Below are 20,460 nucleotides of genomic sequence, written 5' to 3'. Positions count from 1 at the left end.
TGCCAAAAAATTGGAATTGGGTCACTTCAGGCTGCAGTGTGAACGCACCCTCATGAATGTTCCTAAGGGCAATTCTCAGGCCTGGAGCTTCACGTTCCTGCTTTAAGTGTTAAGAGTTCAAATAGTCTGTGAAAAGCATCTCGCTTATGGCTATTTATGTCATTTCCTGTTTATGTTCACCTTCAGCTCAAATGCCAGAAATGAAGTCAAGCCGTGGTTTAAACAGTATGTGGGTCTACACCTAAGTGTGCAGATGTTTGGATTGAAGGATTACCTGCATGGCCCTGACCTGATGCCTATCTCACCTGGGCCAGCTCGCTCCAGCACTGCACCTCGTCTCCCTCATTTACAAGATGGAAGATACTCTGTCTGATGCACTTTAACACATCACCAGCATGACGTGAGGTCCGGGGTTTTAGAGAGGTGGGGGAGATTAAGACGTTTCAGGAACTTCCCAAACATTTCATGGATGACATCATATGTAAATTGGTAATCAGTGTCGAGTGCCTGAGGTTGATCAAAAGAGGCTCATTTTGAATTTGCCATACTGGTTTTTAAACATGGATTTAAAAATTAAAAGAGAAAGATAAAAAAAACTGCATATTCCACACGACTCTGGGATGCAACAGAAAGCGTATGGCTTGTTGTCTGCAGGGAAAGGTCACAGGGAGCAGCGAGGAGTGAATCAAAAGGGGGTGCAGCTGCATGTGCAGGAGGTGTTGGCAACATCAGCAAAATTAAAATGAGAGAGGAGACGAGCAGGAACATGGAAACTACTATAAATCTGTAGCCTTTTAGATAATAAGGAGAGGGCTGAATCTGGGAAATGAACAGTAAATATTTTTCATTTAACCTTTCAGATGATTTGTCTCCGCGTGGAAGTGTCTGTGTGAAAACATGATTAAATCACGTCTCCATTCGAGTGTTTTATCACAGCGCAGAGCTCTTAGTCTTATGAGGATCTGTATGCATTCATCCTTCTGTTCATCTGTTCATTCTTTGTTGGCATCATCTCCCCCCAGCCCCCATCTCTGGTCACTGTTGATAACAGAGACAGAAGCAGACAGGCCATCATAAATTATTATTCTTTTAAAACTAAAGTTTTTTGAGGCAACGTCACTCAATTTCAACTAATGTGAGAACAAAAAAAAAAAAACTGTCTAAATGTGCAAAGGAGGTGGATAAAGTGTTTGTTACATCCATATTATGTAACACCTTCTGTTGGCGAGTAGCAAAACGTCTCAACAAAACACTTAAGATTATAACAACTAAATCTGAAAGTTTTGGAAAATAAATAATTTTGTGAGACACTGTAAACCAAAAATAGGAATGTCACAATATATGATTATGTGTTTGGACAATATGGAAAAGCAGTAAGAATATGAAGAGGTATTGAGAGGTATTTATAGAAAAGACGTCTGCCTGGCAATGCTTTCAGGGACGTTCCCGTTTTGATCATCTGAAAGCCTAGTCGATACGACTGCTCCTCTTTGGAGCTGTGTCGATACCTCGTTGCCCATGTAATGATCCGTACTTTAGTCCAGAGGTGCCATAGTGCATTCGATCCCAGTGGAAAACAATTATTTATAAACAGACGTAGAAAGCAGTGCTTTACTCATACGTCCTTTCGTTGTCTTCCTTTTACTTCTGATCAGATCGCAGTTAAACATCCTCCTGATTAGATGCCTAAACCACATCAGCTGATTTTTGAGCTGAAGGCTCTAAACCAAGTCTGTCCACATAAAAAAAGTCCTCCTTTCTGTAATGTACTGGCTTCAGTCAGCACAACGGAGTAGCAAATGATTCCAAGTACTAAAACATGAAGCATGATGTTGGTGTCTGTTCTCAGCTTTTAGCTGCACGGTGTCCCCCATTTGATTCTTTGCAGTCATTAAGAAATCGCAAACCGTTTTATTTATTTATTTAAAAGAAGGATAGAAAAGTGAAACAAGCAGAGAGGCACTTTTTACATAACTTGGAAAGCGTAAGAGAAAGCCAGCGCTACGCTCATCCAACTATTCAGCTCCGTGCCCCAGAGCTTTTCTGAAAATTTTTTATTTTGACCCCTCAGTGATTTGATGCACTTGAATAATTGTCAGTTCTGTAAGTGTGTGAATACAACACAGAGCATGACATAATATGTTTTTGTAAAGCAGCGGTTTCTTTTTGCCAGCTTGTTTTTCTGTCAATTATTTCTGCCGTGTTCATCTAAAGTCAGTAAATCCACATTGCGTTATGCACCAATCCCTTTCCACTGGTGTCACCCTTCTGGCCTGTCACAAGCAATAGTAGAAAATTCTCTCTAACTTGAGCAGAATCACATTTTCATCGTCTAAATAATACCCAAGCAAACTAAAATCACAATGACACGAAGGCAGTAAAATAAAATCCGTACATTACGCAATCTTTACTTAGTCATGAATAATATAAATGGAAATCTTAAATGTAATTTTAGCAAAAACCATTAAGCTGTTAGATTGCTTAACTTTTTTCAGAGATCCAATTAAAGTAACTGGATCACAGTTAAAGTAACAATCCATATTTGTAAGCTTATTCACTCACTCTGAAGTTTTGAAAAGAACTCTTAAGAAATCTACTTGTTTTCTCAGATTTTTACCCAACCACAGAAAAACAAACACGTCATGCACAACAAAAAACGGGGAAAAAAATTACTGTGATGTGAGCTCAAACCCCCAGATCACCAAAAGTCCTAGTTTCTCTATCAAAGATGCTTCCCTCTAGGCCTGTCGCGATAAACGATAGGTTTAATTTATCGTGCGAGTAATTGATTTATCTACCTCATTTTAATTATCGGCTTATCGTCTCTTCCTGCCTTTTTTCCCCCTTTCTGTTGATGACACTGAATGAAAAAAGGCTCAGCTCCGGTGCTCTCCACTGACCCTCCCTTCCTCATTTCCTTAGTCTAATGTCCAGCGCAGAGGCGCAAAAAGTGGGTATGCAGGGTATGCAACGCATAGGGGCGCAGCACCAGAGGGGGCGCCAAAACCCCGTCTGAAGGGGGCGGCGCGCCGATGATGTTTTCCCGTACACTGTTGCGCGCCTTACGCTCCTTCACCTCGCGCACATAACGAGGTAAATGTAGCGAGTTTTACCCTTCACGTATCTTCGCCTCGGGGGGGGGGGGGGGGGGGGCCTGAGTGAGCGTTCGCTCCTTCACCCTGACGTTCCTTCCCTCGGTCGGGGGGGGCGCCGATCTATGTTTTCGCATCCACCTGAATAATGTGTAGTTGCGCCACTGGTCCAGCGCACACAACACGAGTTGTCTGCCCATTTTCTAAACCTGAGAGACACATTAGCCGACAGAAATCCTAGGTATAACGGTTCGATCGGGTTCGTTGTGCCGTGTGGTGTCCAGCCACACGGGCACAAAATAATGGCTACAAGTCCAGTTAACTAATTTTAAAATCAGGCATTAATCAATGCTTTACTAGAATCCACCTGTGATGCATGTGGCTAGAGTCAGCGTAAAGTCCTGACTGAATGAAAATCATTATAACCTATGTATGTCACGTTAAGTAAGAACAGCTGAAAACTTACCAGGTTTATCAACTGCGGTAGCAATTTGGCTCCAAATCCTCCCCTTGTCATTTCTATATTCTTTGCACGAAATGTTGAATAAATATTAATGTTGTTTCTACATATCATCTAAATGTCCGCTGGACTTCGAGTTGCGCCGTGTCAGCTGTTTGGGATTCCCCTCCGTAATTTCCCCTCAGAAAGCAGGAGGAGAATCCGCGCTTTCGGATTGGCTACCTGTCACATTCAGCGTTAAGCTCCCGGTCGGGGAAAACCCCCGATTTAGATCGGAGCGGCCACGACGATCTACCGTAACACACCACACACTGCAGGATGATCGGTTACGAAATCACCAGCGATAATCTTAGATCGGCCAATGTTCTAAGATTGTCATAAGGGGGAAAAAGGGGGAAAAAATCGTGTAGTATGAACTACTGCATTAGGTAGCTGGATGTGCTCATCTTCTCTATTTAAATCTAGTGATTACTGAAGGGCAATATAGTATACAGACTTCATAATCTGCTCTCCTTTGGTTGAATGCAGTATTTATTTCCACTTTGGCTTTATGTTGTTTAGTTTTTATTCAAGTACGTTTTTGTTAATGGAGACTGAGAATCCATTTTGTTTTTGGTTGTTTTGTTTATTTAGTTTATCAGTTCCAGTGTTATGTGTTCTTTTGAAAATAAAGTGCATCTATCTATGGCAGGAAATAGCATGCATTATTACGTCATTTCCATTAAATCAGTGTCAAAAGGTCTTGACACAATATTATCGTTTATCGCAATAAGTTTTTAGACAATCGTCCAGCAAAATTTGTTATTGTGACAGGCCTACTTCCCTCTTATCCACAAGATACAAAAAATTTAAATGTTTTGTTTGTCTGATATTTTAATCTTCCATATCATATTTAATATCCAGAGTAGGGCTATAAAGTAAATGTGAGGGTAGAGGCCCATATGAGGGCTTTCCAAGAGTTCTGCACTCAAGTTTCTCTTAAAATAAAAACAGTGTAGCAAGATCCACCTTTGCTACACTCTGTTTTGGTGAACAGAGTGTAGCAAAACAGAGTGCAAGTTATAGCCTGTATAACGTGCATTTATACAGGCTATAAGTGCAAGTTATAAGGTATTCCACATAGCTCGACACCCTGCTACCTTTATGAGACGTTTTTGGAAGTTAGATAGATTTTCTTGACAGCACAATAGAAATGAAACAATGCTAGAATACCACAACAGGTTATCTGGAAACTTAAAGTTAACATCTTCATAGCTTCCTATTGGCACTAGTTTATTATTTTTTTGTTTTCTTCTTCAAGAGTCTTGACTCCAGTAGATCATCTGAAGTTCAAAACCTAATAAAATACACCCCAAGGTTTAAAGCTAATATCTTTATTTTCCCCACTCCTTCTTTCTGACTGGGTATAATTAAGTTGAGTCATTAGGTCTCCAACTCATCCAAACTATTGCCTAAATTGACGTATTTTAAAAACTTTGAAACTTCTTTGGCTGAGTCACAGCAGTGCTGGCAAAGAATTTGCTTCCCTTGGAGTCTTTCCACTGACTTCCTATGTAGGTCTGAAATTGCATTGGCTTATGCGCACATTTAATCTGGCAGCAGGCATCTGAAAACCTTTGGTGATTTACCTTTATTCTTTAATGTACACATTTATTTAAAAACACACGAGACCAATTAACCAAATCAACTGCTTCTTGTATTTTTTTTACGTGGATTTTTTTTAACCATTTGTTTTTAGCTGTTGTTTATGCTCCGGTTGAGGAAAAGAAAACTATTTGGATTGGCAGGTTCTGACATGGTTTGGCTTGGATACAGAGGTGCAGTAAACCATGTTCCTGCTTGTAAGCTGTAAATCTCTTCACAGTTTGTTGAGCTGACGGAGGAAGGGAAGGATGACGGATGGAGAAAGTAATCGGAGGAGAAAGATGGGACGATACGAGACAGGAGAGGGTTGTGCGCTTCTCAAAGTCCAGCTGGGAAAAGGAGATCTGCTGGGAGGGGTTGGTGTTATTGAGGCGCTTGTGCAAGACGGGCGTAGGTTGAATTTGTCAGTGTCCCCCTCAAATGTCAATGTAGGTCATGGCACATCCTAGAAGGTATCAGAGTAAATCAGATAAAGTCATGTAAAGTTAATAACTTAAATTCACTCTTTAATGAGATTTCAAGAATCTTTCCTCAACTGGCTGGTAAAACTTGTTTTTTCATGTACTTTAGATTAAATCGTTTTATATCGCTAATAGATGTAATGTTCCTGATGTGGCAGCTGCAAAATGCTGCGTAATGAATTATGTCTGAAGATGTAGTACAACTTTACAATTAAACTGCATCATGCACCTCCAGACCAATATTTTTAAATAATCTAAATATGAAGATAATTTGTGCTGGGTGTCTTTTAAACTTGTATGTATAAACCCTGTAAATCACAAAGTAAACAAGATGAAAAGGTGTGATGTTCAGCCCGAGTTTCTAGTTGCTAAAATGTAGTTGCTGTCAAATTTAGAGCCTCCAGGTGAGTCATGCTAAATAAATGCTCTGCTTCAGAGAAGAAAGAGTGAAGTCCCAGCCTTCAGCCCTGAGCTCTGCACCCCTCACTGAAAATGAGTCCATGCTTGTGGATGCTGTGTGCACATCGATGCCAATTATGGCTGGAAACCCCAAAAAGCCCACGACTTCTGTTAAACCATTTGACACTGGATTTTCCCACTGCACTCAGACGCTTACGTGCCTTTTTTTATTTAAGAGTATGAACAGTGCTTTACAAAATAAATCAGTGTTATGAACTGACAAAAGGACACTGGAAAGACGATTTATGGTTGGATTTTAGTGTTTGAACAGAAACCGTGTCGCGGGTATTTTTGCTTGTTTTTTGGGGGAAGTCCTAAAACTTAATTGGAAGACTCTGTTTCTGCTGACAGCTTTACCTGGGCTTGGTACAAATTTATCTTTGATGTGTCCCCACCAACCACATTCTGTACCTTGTAGAAAATTAATTAATATTCACTATCAAAAATCTTCTTCCTTGCTCTTCTCTTTGGATACTTTGCAATTTAAATCTTCTTCCTTAGAGCAGGTTCACTGACAATCCATATTTCCCTCCTTCTGCTTGTGGCATTTTAAACTTTAAATTGGCTGAACAAACAAAGTCAGAAGACATTGTGGAAGAAGCCAAAACATTTTGTGTTTGGGATGGGACCGGGGTTATGGAGAAAAAAGTAGAAAAGGTTTTACGTAGCTTAAATACCAGGTTATGGTTCCTTCTTTGGAACCAGGAGAACAGTCCATTGCCCCCTTCTCAGAGGTTGTGTCTGCCTGTTACGTGGGTACGACGTACATAGATAAATGTCTCAAAAAACAGGCTTTACCTCACTGAACTTTGATTCAAACCTGTTTCAATATGATTCATGGAATTCTGACATCAACTTTTCCTGTATTTTGGATGTCATGCTGCCTGCACGGATCTTCAGCCAAGACAAATGTTAACCGAAGGCTGTACAAGAACTCAGCTCTCAACACCGCTTGGAAATACTTGTACTGAAAATGTCTTACATTTCTAGCTATTTCTACAAGAACCTGCAAACACTTTCTGTCAGCTAAATGAAACAAACACATGCTGTGGTCACGTAGCCAGAGCATCTGACTGAAACTCCTGTTATTTAACATAAAGCCAGCGAGTTATTTCCAAAAAGCTTCAAAGGAGGTGGCCTTGGGGGCTATTATATGCCTTTGTGTTTATCTTAGTTTATCTTTTAGAAAAACCTCTGACAAAGATGTACACACACACAAAAGTAACAGGAACTCCTTCTGCAAAGGACAGATTTTGCTCTGGGCCTGAAGCCCTTTCAGAAAAATGAGCCAGCACTTCAAATTAATGCATCAGCAACAGAACAAAGTGATCCCTGCAAAACATCATCATCCCTGAATACCCCACGATTTAACAGACTTGCTTTTTTCTTTTGTTGTAACTTTTCAATTCTCAAGGTGTTTTTAAACTCAAGAAACAAAGATATTTTCCTGTTGTAGATTGTGTTGAAATTCTTTGTATTGTGAAAATATAAAAGTTACAATATTTTATCTGCTTGGATAAACATTATAGACAGTCAAACATGGTGGTGGCAGTCTTTGTTTCTTTAGTGACTTTTGGCAATTGATAAAACAATTAATCCTCTATAATAGGAAAAAATATAAGTATTTTTATTGGCCCAATTAAAGTCTGAGACGAGATACTGCCACACGCTCTTAAACATGGTTTTATTCATGCCTCAAACCTTCCAATGTAGCTTAATGAAGACAATTCTGCAAATAAAAGTGCATCGGAATTTCTTCACCTGTATGTAAAATACTTTTGCCAGATTCCAAAACGGTCAAATTGTTGCCAAAAAGGGGGGCACAACCAGCTTTTGTATGGGTATTTTTCCCCGATGTAGTAAACCAACTCATTTGAAAACAGATTTTTGTTTTATTCGGGTAATATTTGTCTAATATTAACATTTGTTTGAAGAGCCGAACCATCCAAGTATGAAAGAGAAGCAAAAACAAAAGAAATATGAGAAGTGCAAATCGTCTTTCACTGCACTGTTGAAGCTGCTCCTCTTTACACTTCATTATGTTCATATCATCATAGATTTTATGTGAGATGACACTTAGTAAACTTAAAAATAGTAAGGGCAGCTAATATATATCCATTTTTTATTATCTGTAAGATGAAAGAATGTTGTATCACTGGTAAGCATTATAGACAGCCTCAATGCATCCCAAGATGAATCTCAGATCAAATTGCTGATTTTATGGTTTCTTCTGCCAGCTGGCACGAGTCCATAAACACTAGATACAAAGAAAAACGAGTTTCGGCCTCAGGCTCTGCTCATCTCCATTGAAACCTTCAGCCAATACACTCATATAGATCGTTATCAGTGGCGGCCATCTGTAAAATACTAATATGTTGTGCAAGGACAAAATACCAAAAACATAGCAATATTTCCACATGTAAAATACAAGATACCACTTGATAAGAATAAATGTTACTGGTGCCAAAGGAAAGTACAACTTGTGCACTATTACAAACACACCTGAAGGGGGTTTGGCAAAGATAAATCATTTATATTCATAGTGACTCCCAAGTTTCTGCATGACTAATTAGAGCTGAGGACTCACCTATGTATTTTTTATGCAAGATAACTAACCAATATTAAAAACAATATTCTTGCAATGACCTGTTATTACAGACACAATCCAAAAATTGCACATTTATATCTTACCTACTCATAAATTGGTGTCCTAAAGCCTCTTCATTATGGTTGCTATTATTATATTATTATTATCATCATCATAGGACACTTGGGTGGATCAAACTTTTCAAAAAACTGTGGAGTCGATGATCTGTTTGCATCTTTAAATCCAAGATGATTCACCAACATACATATGTGGTGAGTCATTAGAAAATGAGCTGGCATCAGTTTGATAGCGAGTTTCCATGTATAAAACAAGTACTTATAAAATTGGTTTTGAAAACATTTAATCGTGTGCATGAATTGTTGTCATAGTCAGTTATTAATTATGACTAAACCTAACCACTTGCAAGTACCAGCCGAGATGAAAACTGGAATGGGTGATGGAAAATATCATGGGTTCTTCAAAGTCCTTCCTACTAGAGGGTTGTGAAAGAAAATTATGCAAGAACCTACTTGTATTAGTGGATCTAGTTTGATGGAGGGGTTTTTTGTTTGTTTTTTTAACTATAGTGTTTTAAAAAAAATAGCACAGGCAATTTCTGGTAAGCCTCATAGCGTTGTATTGGCTTGTCATGACTAAGTATTAACGATGGAGTAAAATTTAAAAGTTCAACATAATCCACGCCTCCAGCAAGCAATAGTTTCTAAATAGCTGAGGGTCTGGACCCTCTGTCTGCAGCGATGTGTAGAACACATTGCAATAATACCGGTATACAGAGAACTGAGAAGAATATGACAAGATACAAAGAGATGATGCAAATGCAATCCAAAGAAACACAATGCAACACTTGAAATCTAAAGTAAAGTGACATAAAGGAAAAGTGAATCCCAATGTCTGGTCGGTTTAGCATTTTTAATCTGAAAACTACTCTGACCAACTTGGAATAGTGAATGGGGGAATCTGTGGGTATGAATGTTAATGTGCGTCAAGAAGTTCAGAGGCAAGTTCAGAGTCTGCATTCTGCAGCGTGTTTGTGGGAGTTTCTTCATTTTTTCCCTGGCTCAGCAGTTTGAGTGATCTGCAGATCAAAGTGCACAGAGTTAACTTAGTACTGCAGAGAAGTTTGAGCAGTTGATGAATAAACATGAGGTGGGACATTTAGACAACATGCACATACACGCAGCTCTTTCTAACTAAAGCAGTACATTACATTGGACGCCGCTGCACACTGGAAGGAAGCCTGCTGAATCTTAACATGCATGAAGGATAATTGCACATGCACAAGTTTAGATTTCTAACCATATTAGGACTTTGTGTTGACTTACATTAATATTAATAACTCAGTCTGTGGCTAACCCTAATACTTACATCAAACCTTAACAATTATTCATACATTCCTAACCCTTACAATAAAAATGGGGGTCTGCCACAGTAATGCTGGGTTTTGGACTTTGTAAGGCCAATTAGTCTATTAGCAAAAAGCAATTCAATATACCAGAAACGAACAGGCAACATAAACGCGCCCGCACACACACACGCACGCACACACACACGGTGTAAAGCTGGTCCTTGGAAGTGCAATTTATATTGAAGGTTAAATAGACCCAGAGAAGAAACAAAGCTCACATTCAGTGGACTTATAATGGTATGTGTAAGACTGGTGGTGAATTTAATTTCAGGGTATTCGATTACTGCCTGTTTATCTTCGAGTATGAGAAGCTAGGGCTAATCCTTCATTTATGAATGATGCATTAAGTTAGTCCTTATATACCTTGAGCCCCTGAAACGCACCCTGGACTGGCTAAGATGTTGCAGCCAAACCCAGCTTACCCACACACGTCTTCCTGAAACTCTTGCCAGTCAAAATTAATGCACATGCACATATGAAAGTGCTTAAGAGGCAAACATTTATTCTTAACACACTGCTTTCCCCCCTATTCTCTGCACTCTGTAGTTAGCAGAAGCCAACACCGACCGGTGAATAAACTGTAACCAACTTCATTAATCAGTAGCAGAAAGAAGCCTTGGCAGACCAAGTAGTGGACATTTAAGAAGAAAAGAGGCAGATCTGCATATTTCCATGTTGAAAATAAAGAAAAGATGACCAAATGCTATGTGCTGCATGAGTCAGAAAGTCTTAGTAAAAAAAAAATATGCAAAACATACACAGAAATAATAAATTTGTAAGATTTGTTGAACTTCTGTGGAAGTGTTACCAATCTTGTTTTTCACTAAAATACGAGATTATTTTCAAGTTACAAGAATTGTTTTTGTTAGTATGGTCAAGCCATGACCATCATACAATAGACAGAGTGACAGAGCCGAGTGTGACGCAACAAGGATGAGAGTCTGCTCTTTTTAACTGTAAGGTCATGTTTCTCAACCACCAGTAATGGTGGAACTTCCTCTTAACTGAATTCATCTATATTTCAAGTATCATGTATGATGATGGTGAGAGTCATGACCCAAAGGCAACTCTCTGTGGAGGAGGCTGGTATAAGTTTCCTTCTTCCTCTATATCAAAGTAGTTTGTTGATTTGCCAATAAATCTACAAAATTGAGAATAAACGTGACTAAGATTCTTTTTGTTTCCCGTCACTTTTTTTTCTTCTTGGTCTTGGGTCAGAGGTTTGGCAGGTAAATCTGTGTGGTTCAGGTATTAGAAGTGTCTAGTTTGAAAGATGAAAACCTGATGGTTCACACTGAAAGTACTTTGTCTGGTAGAGGCAAATACATTGAGTATCACTTAAAAACATTACCTACTGTGGAGAAAAGTTAAAACAGGTATATTCTTAGGATCAAACAAAGGCCTGTCTGGCACATTGTAGAAAATCCTTGCTGTACATAAGTGTACTATAGCTGACTGGTGCCAGTGCCTAAAACCAAAAAAGTAAAACGTTTCTAAAAACAAAAAATACAAAATAAATTAAATTAAAATTATTTTACTTAATATTGCTTTCCAATTTAGCAGACTGCAGAAAACATCGTTTCTAATGGCACGCCAGAGCAGTGGGAAACTCTAAACACCGTAGTCACAATGCAACACTCAAATGGTTCCCGTGTGCGACTCACTGAGCAGCGTAATAACAGGTGGCGTTCACAGCAGCTTTAAACTTGACTAATGAAAGTCTATCCCATTTCGTATCGATGAATTATGCATAACAAGCATTACTAAATGCCCCACTGCATAGATTATTCATGCAAAAACACACACTCTGCATATATAGACAGATAGGCGCACACGCCGACACAAACAAAATGCTGACGTGGACAAAAAAATAAATAACCTGCACAACAACAAAAATATTTAAATATTTAATTTAAAAATCCTTCTTCATTAGGGTTTTATTATTATGTAGAAAACAATAAGTGTCTTAGCTTGTAAAGAATAAGTATATCTTATAGATTGATTGTCATACATTATTAAATTCAAGCACCAAAAGGTGTCCTCTAAATTAGATCCACAACAAGCCAGCAGAATAGATTACATAAAACTAAGATCTAAAGAGAACATAAGCATTTTAAAACATGAATGCACATTTCAGACATTCACCTAAGGGGCATTGGAATGCATTGATAATTCAAGTATCTGTAGCTCTACTGGTTAAAGTTCAATAGAGCTTTAACCAATAGCTCTTCATGAAAGAAGAGTTTGTGAATAGTTCAGCACACCACCATGTAAAGGAGATGTAATGGATTGTAGTAGTATTAATGTCTTAGATTCTCGATCAGGAGTAATACAATTATAATCTCTCCTGATCAAGATCTTGCATCAGAACGGCCAAATATTTTATTTTGCTGCCTCACATTTCCATTCTTTGGTGCAAGTTGTTTTCGAGGTAGGAGCTGAAATCTCCTCCCCTCAGCCCGCTATTATCCTGCATGGCACTGATACAAGAAGTAGCTTAGGACACAGCATGGGGATCGAGAGATAGCAAAATGCGACAAAAGGAAGATGGAGGCAAGCCAAATATTTGGATGAGGGCAGATGAATGAGGGTTGTTTGTGATGGAGTTCAGACAGCTCCTACTGTTAAAGTGGAGCAGAGGGGGGATATTCCCAGGATCCTGGATGGTGCAGGAGACAGCATTCTTTTATGCATCATCTCTGCATAAGGGTGATCTTTATTTACATGTTAAGAGATGGGAAAACAAAAATAATGTCAATTTATATTTGAAATTTAGGGATGAAAAACAATTTTTACTGGATTGTCTCTGAAGTTTGCATGTTCTTCTAATGTATGGTCTTTCTTTGGTTCCCTTCTCTTGCTCCAAAACTACTGCAGGCTATTTGGCAACTTATTTACTCTTAGGTGTGAGTGCGTCGGTATATTGTTGTCTCTGTGTTGGAGTTGTAATGAACTGGTGAGGAGATGCCTTGCCTTTCATCCATCCATCCATCCATCATCTAAACCTGCTTTTCCTTGCAGGGGGGGCTGGTGCTTATGTCCAACAGTCATTGGACAAGAGGTAGGGTATACTCTGCACAGTTACCAGTCCTCCTCCCCTACACCTCCCATGAGCAAGAGGCAAATTTTAGAAACTACTGAGCTGGAAAAGAAGAAAGTTTACACTGAACATGTAATTGCATGCGACATGTACACCCTCAAGTTCTTTTTGGGGGTAGAATTGTGCTCATAAACTAACGTATAGTTAGTGACAGCAGTAGCTCCTTCAAAGCATCTGTGAAGGGAAAAAATATGGAAAAAAATATATAATTCCTTCTCCCATCTGCTTCTAAGGCAAAGTTAAGAATTTGGTTTCCAGTAGAACAGGGGAAAATCATTTAAAGCAGAAGATAATCATTTGCAAGACGTAAGACCTAGAATGAGACATTTTTGGCAGTTAACATCAGATATGAAGTCAGATCAGATAAACAGTAAAGATCCTGATGAAAGCAGGACACAGGATGTTGAAAAAAAAAAAATCTATTGTGTTGGTACATTTAGGAAACGGCACACATGGAAGATGCAGGGTGATGTAAAAAGCCAGACAACCAGAATAAAATGAACAAATATTGACTGATTGGTTGGGAAAAACAGGTTATGCGGTAGAAGCAGTGACTTTTAAAGAATCGGATTTGTTTTTGCAAGAGTAGAAAAGAGACAGCGGTGAAAAAAGGAAGGATTTGTAAATTGTCACCATCTTAAATCTTTTTTCACCATTTAAAGGGCCCAAACCAGCTCCACCTTTTAAGAAACACAATGTGACCATATCCACAAACAAGCAATAACAAACCTGAAAAAAAGGACAGCCTAAGGAAAAAAAGAAAAAAAAAGAAAATAATGAGATAAAAGATAAAAGAGAACAAAAGTGGCAGTGGCGTAATACTAAATCACTCCTTTACAAATTGCGACCCATTCTCTTCAAACAACCCTCAACAGCTAAATAATGAATCCAAAAGGAGATTCCTTTCAGTGAAGGCCAGCTTTAATAGGCTTTTGAATGAACACTGTACACAGACCTACAAATGGCTGCTCATGGTGGACGCCAGAGGACAAAGACAATGGGATTAAAGGCAGGAAGAGAGCTTATTGGTGGGAAGAGCATGAATGGAAAAATAGGCATAAGAGACTAAAGTCCTCATTTTACTGAATCGTGTGAAGTCAAACTCTCAAAAAGAACTACTCTACGGTTACAGAGGCTTTGTGAGAAAGGCATACGGTCTCTGCACACAACCAGGATTTCACTCAAGGTCAAGGGCTTGAGGGTTGGGACAAAAGGAGGGGAAGTCAGCATTAGTTTAAGGAGATGCAGATGTTGAAACTTTGTTGTTGGGAATTAGATCTACTCTTCTTGTAAATTCGACTTTCGCATTATCCAACCGGAAATTAAGTTTCAGATAAACTCTTGAAGTGCCAAAAGTTAAATGCCGTTAATGTCATTCTGATCTAATGTCTTCTTGGCCTTTAGCAGTGCCACACATACGTTTTCAGTCAATCGTTCAGGGTTGAACACCTTTTCTATGGAAAGACAGCATGCAGTAATGTAAAGCCAGAATTCAAAACATCCTAAACAATTCTTCATTCATCAGACTAAGACCCATTTTAAAAGCACTTGAATAGAACAGCCTCATATTTCCATCCAAGGTCTAAACTATCGGATGTTACCTTTAACGGATTAAAGGAGACGTACTGTGGCATGTAATATGACATGTTTAGTGTTGGTAATCAGATATTTCTGACTTTAGACAAAACCAGGCTTGTTGCTTCCCTGAACTGTTTCCTGTCGTGCTGAGCTGAAAGCCTGCTGGCATTAGCTCCGGCGCCCAACCCGTTGCTTTACTTCAAGGGAGCTGATCCACAGCAGCTGCCGGTCCACCATGAAATATTTCAAGAGTGTATTTCGACTACTGATGTTTTGATGATGGCTGCAGTGCAACAATGCAGGCAGGGTTTCCACTTGAGCAAGAATGAAGTCTCAGTTGCCACTGACTTCTTGTGCTTCTCCAGAGCAACAATCTGGTTGTTAAAATCCCACAACCATTGCAACAAACAGTTGGGACTCAGCTAAGATCTATGGCTTCAGCATAAACCTAACTCAAAGTTATTCACACCATTTTTACCAACAAGTTTCCTCTTACGGGGAGAAATAGCCTTTTGAAATAGCCCTACGGATTCCCGTCTTTAATCTGAAGAGGTGTCTAGAGATTAGGGTGATGCTAGGGAGGCCTTTCAACTTTAAAGGCTTGACCAGCAAAGATAAAATCGACAAAACACCAGCGGAAAAATGCAAAAAGCTGGTCAGCAGTCGTATGGTGAGATAAGATCTCTGTATGTCTTTTTAAGGTAAGTCAAATCTAAAGGGACGTAACTCAGACTCGAGGGCTATTTTTGCTGAGTCTTTCCTGTCCATCTGTGCTAAACTTGTTGTTTTTCTCTATAGGCGATTAAAGAGGGAAAGCACCAGAAAACACAGACACCAAAGGACTCTTTGTCCAGCAGCGTCAGAAAACAACACTTTCACTCTTTCCTCCTTTGTCTCCATACCTCCTACATGCACCAAGCTTTGAGCATGAATCTTCCCCCCTGCCTCTGGCTTTTTAACAATACTTTGTCTCTTTGCACCATCCCACATGTCAGAATACCACAGAGGGACGCCATGAGCCTGTCCTATTATCTGGCTCGCTCTCCATCTCCAACACCCGCTCATCTGTCTATCACTTCTTTTTTTCCCCTCTTCATACGTCACTTCCTCATCATCACTTCCATTCTGCCCTCCATCCATTCATCTCCTACACCAGTGACCTCACCCAGCGCCCACATCACAGTGACTTCATCAGACAACAGCTGCGGTCAAGGCTGCAGATCTGGGTGTTGGTGAAGACAATCAATGCCGCCACCGTGTCTGGCTGATATCTTCTGGACAACAGAAGATATGAACCAAGTCAGTGCTTCAGCTCACATCACCATCAGTATCATGTCAGGGGGAGCCATGTTGTGGGAAATGAAAATGGTGTCACTGCTCATGGTCAAATTAAATGTCAACATGAAAGAAGCTGCAATAAATATTAGTGGACACTTTAAGTACCATGCGTTCAGGCTCTCTACCCTTTTAGACATAATGGACTTGTTTGTTGAGGATCGCTGATGATTAATGCAGCATAAAATGCTTTAGGAGGTAAAGTGGTGGTAATGTCATTACAAAACTGCCATGAGTTAGTTAATTACATTTGTAATGAAATCACAACAGTAGGATCAACACTGTTAGGTGTTTATCACAAGTCATGTCAGGAGTTATATCACATATTTTCCTACTTCTGTGATACACCAAACATGTGAGTCATTGTTTTCTTAAAATAGAACATTGAAGGCAGATGCTCACTCCCCATTGACTACCCAAGCAACAAAGCAATAAAAAAAAAACTAAATTAGCGGCAACTGACTGCAGGCATGGCCAAGGGCTTTGGGCTTTGTCACCCTTGGCCCTGAATAAGCCAGCGTTGGAACAAAGAGCTGTTTTAGATAGTTCGACTATTCATAGTCAGTCATAAAACATTACTTATTTGAACCTAATGCACAGATTTATATTGATTCATATTTTGAACAATGTTCTATGGTCCACATCCATCCATATTTCATTGTGTGAAAGGTTTGGTTTACCTTGGACTCTTCTGTCCTTTGTCATTTAGGCTGAAATTGAAATATATCAGGTGTAAAAGTGATGTCTAAATGCAAACTCATTTTAAACATAATTGAATTCCTAAGTGTAGAATGGGGTAATCTTAAATTAAGGACCTCGCAATCTCTAAAATAGTCTACTCAGTGACCTACACAATCACATGCATGTATCAGATGTGCAAATGTTTTAAATAGGACCAGGACTTTTCATGTGAACTAGAAATAGTTTTACTGCCATTACTTCTTTATCACAAGCGCAAATTAAACTACATTTCTTATCCCAGAGAAATTGTAACAGCAGAGAGTTACCTATTTTGAGTGCTTTTTTTATACTTTGATCTTTTGGGGTAAATAAAAAATGTTTTTATGGAAACTATTCTTGTGTCTCCTATGCCTTTGCTGCTCCGTTATTCATGCTGTAAAAATTAATAATTTTTCATGCAGACATTTTGACTAATTTTTTAAAACTTTTTGGTTATTAATTTCCAAGAAAAAATAGAGGAGAGGGGTTTCTCTTGAATGACAATAATTGAGATTGACTGTAGGTAACTGAACTTGAATTGGATTATTCTTACGCAACTTTTCTTGAAATGATGTTTCAGTGAACTGAGGTTATATGAAAATAAACTGGATTGTATAGACTGGGTTATTATGGCTTCCCTTTCAAGTAGATTGCTTTATTGGATCCTGTTTCAATCTCTTGACTTGAAGGTCAGCAGTATAGCTCTACATGCTCAGCCGGTCCCTTGAGAAAGCTGGCCAAGAGACTCATTAAAAGGATATTACATTTCAGGTGGTCTAGATCCATGCAACCAGTCTCTGTGGTTACTAAGCCTCTGATGTTGAGTATCTCCTGGCACCCTAAGACTTTTTTTATCTTTACTTTGCTTTAAGCACAAGTAGAATTGCTTCAGTTTAAAAAGGTAATGCAGTTTTTGTTTTTATTTAATTACAGCATCTTTATTGTTTTCCAGAGCTCTAAAGATACACATGATAAACCTGCAGATTCAACCAGGCATCATCTTTTACTAAATAAGTAGACTGCCATCTGCTGTACAACTTTCTGAATTACATTCACGGTGCAGTTTTAACCCAAGTTTGAAAAAGTTTTACAATCACTAATGTTGTTTGCTTAAGAAAAGTGACTCAGGTGAGACACATTCCTTAACACTACACTAAGGAGTGGTGGGTCTTCACAACTGTTTCTGTGCAGTTGGTAGTTGCAGAGTTAAAACTCCAACCACCAGATGCACCACAATATAAAGTCATGTGGAAATTTAAGTACTTTAAAAACAAAAAAAAGACTTTTTTTTTTTACTTGTAAAAAAAAATTAAGTAAAATCATATTGGAAAAAAATAAAGTAACATTTTTCTGGCCAATACACACTGTAATCCTGACCAAAGTCTTAAACTTGGGAAGCGTTACAGGTATTGTGAAACAGGTATTCCCCCCCCCACTCAGCTCCATCAGATTATAACCCTGTTGTACATTGAGCTTTGAATGTGACTAAGAGAGACAGCAGAAAGACGGAGAAGAAAATGTAATTTATTCAAAAATTACTCAAATTCTAACAGGTCTTGCCTCAGCTCATCACAGGATAAAAACTATCATCCTGAAAATCCATCTATGGTTTGGAAATGAATTCTGATTTTGTAAATCTCGCTTCCCATATGTTCCCAAACATTTGTAGAAGGATTTAGACAACAGGAAGATGCAGGTCGATTCAAAAAAGGATGCCACTCACTTGGAAGAAGTCATTTGCCAGATGGGAGTTATGAGGATCCTCAGTCAAAAGAAATGCTCACCGCAGCAGACTTGCTCCGGTGCTCCTGCAAAACATGACGTTCCATTATTCCCCTGAAGGAGAAAGTTCCAGTTTCACAATAGTCTTCTCCACTGTGATGCATTGGAAATACCTGAATTGGAACCTGCTTGTCATGTCATGATCACTGGAGATTTGTCTAAGATTTTTCTTCCACCTTACCATGTTTTGTTCTTCCATTCAACAAACTGCTCTGTTTGGACTGTGGAGGATGTATGAGCTTTGAAGTCTTTGTTTTGTTCCTTAAGGACTTCTCTTACAGATGCTGTCTTATGGTCTGATGAGCTGCCTGTGTTTTCATGGACATCCAGTTTGACCCTCCAGCTAAGTGGAGATTAACTTTTTGGAGGGGTTGCGAGGGAATTTAGCATTTCTGTCCCATAAACCCTCTTAAGAAGCGACTGTCTCACTGTCTCCAACCTCATTCATTTCAAAATATCTTTATTTGCCTGTGATCCACCAGGAACTAAAAGCAAATACTTGGAATTCCTCCTCAGTGTTAAGATTTTGTTCAAAAGTGACAATTACAAAAACAACAAACACTAACAGTTTCAACGCAACGTCCTACTTAAAGATAAATGTCCAGTAAATGTAAAAGGTTTAGACATATTTAAGTGTATGTCAAGTGCATTTTAACTTTTTAAAAGGTTTTTGAAGCGCTAGTAGTCTTTATTAATCTGTAGCTGGGCAGAGAGAGGGATGAAACAATGCAAATGACCCAGGGAATCAAGCCAGGGATATTTGCAGCCTTTGTATGGTGGTTCTGTTCTACCACTGAGCCATCTGAAGTAAAAACAACTTTCCAACTCAACCTGGCTCTAGGTGAAGTGTAAGCAGGCATGTAACAAGCCCTCCATGTTAGATTGCGAGTTAATCACGATTCCCCATATCGTTTGGCTAGCTGAGCTCACATTCATTACCCACACCCAATTGTGATTATTGCCCATCCCGTCAAATTAAGAAATCACAAACAGAACCTGCCTGACAAAAAAATAATATAAAAACATGTCATTCCCTAATCCAGAGGTTCAAAAACTGTGCCAAAAACATGCCATTGCAGGGGGGCGCGGGAAGCCGTCTGGATGAAAACAAAAAAGTCAAAAAAAAACACATGAACGCTGTATGCGCTGGATTTTTACCTTAGAATGGCCAACTCTGGTTATTCCTCTGTCAATTTGATACAATTTGATACTTCCACACTTCCCATATCTGTGTCCTCTGTCACTTTTATCAGCAGTTAAAACTGTTTAATCCGTTAACATGTGGTAACCCGTTTTTCCGAGCCGCCTTCAAATGCAACATGAGCGCTACGACGCTGGGTTTACACCTGCTGTGCGCTACGCAGGTGTGTGTTAGAATCATGGCAGCAAACCAGCAAAATACAAAGAACTTTTCACAGTTTTCCCCCCAAACTAACAGGTTGAGTACAGCGGTTGGATACAGGTAATGTTAACTAAAAGATGACTAGCTAGCTAATATCAATGCAGCACCTTAAGCTTGTTAACAAGTAGCTTGTAGGCTACTGGTGTTGTCTATGTTCAGCTACGTACATTTATTTTGTAGGTAAGACACGTCGTTCAACCAGACTCACCTTCGTATCTGTGAATGTATAACGAGGCGTACGTCTTAAAACTTTTCTCCAGCTCACTTGTTGGAGCTTCGGGTCGATGTACATTGTTAACTTGTGCAAGCACTGTCAGCACCGAGCGTAAATTGCCATTTTCAATCGACCAGAAGCGACCGAGCCGCTTATCCCCGACCACGGAAGCTGACGTCCATAGGCTCTTTGGGCGCCTT

The 20,460-nt window shown here is 39.1% G+C and overlaps 1 long non-coding RNA gene across 1 annotated transcript; it reads right to left on the bottom strand.

Moving 5' to 3' along the window:
* Positions 1 to 5,252: 5,252 nt before the first annotated feature.
* Positions 5,253 to 20,402, bottom strand: LOC108166783 (uncharacterized). The gene is made up of 3 exons (XR_001777168.1): positions 20,255 to 20,402; positions 18,586 to 18,670; positions 5,253 to 5,641 (listed from the first exon to the last, which is right to left on the bottom strand). It is a non-coding gene; the product is annotated as an uncharacterized LOC108166783 (long non-coding RNA).
* Between the last annotated feature and the right edge of the window lie 58 nt (positions 20,403 to 20,460).

This window comes from Poecilia reticulata, linkage group LG12, assembly GCF_000633615.1.
Source record: "Poecilia reticulata strain Guanapo linkage group LG12, Guppy_female_1.0+MT, whole genome shotgun sequence".
In the NCBI taxonomy this organism is placed as follows: Eukaryota; Metazoa; Chordata; class Actinopteri; order Cyprinodontiformes; family Poeciliidae; genus Poecilia; species Poecilia reticulata.
This window is presented reverse-complemented; position numbering and strand designations above follow the sequence as displayed.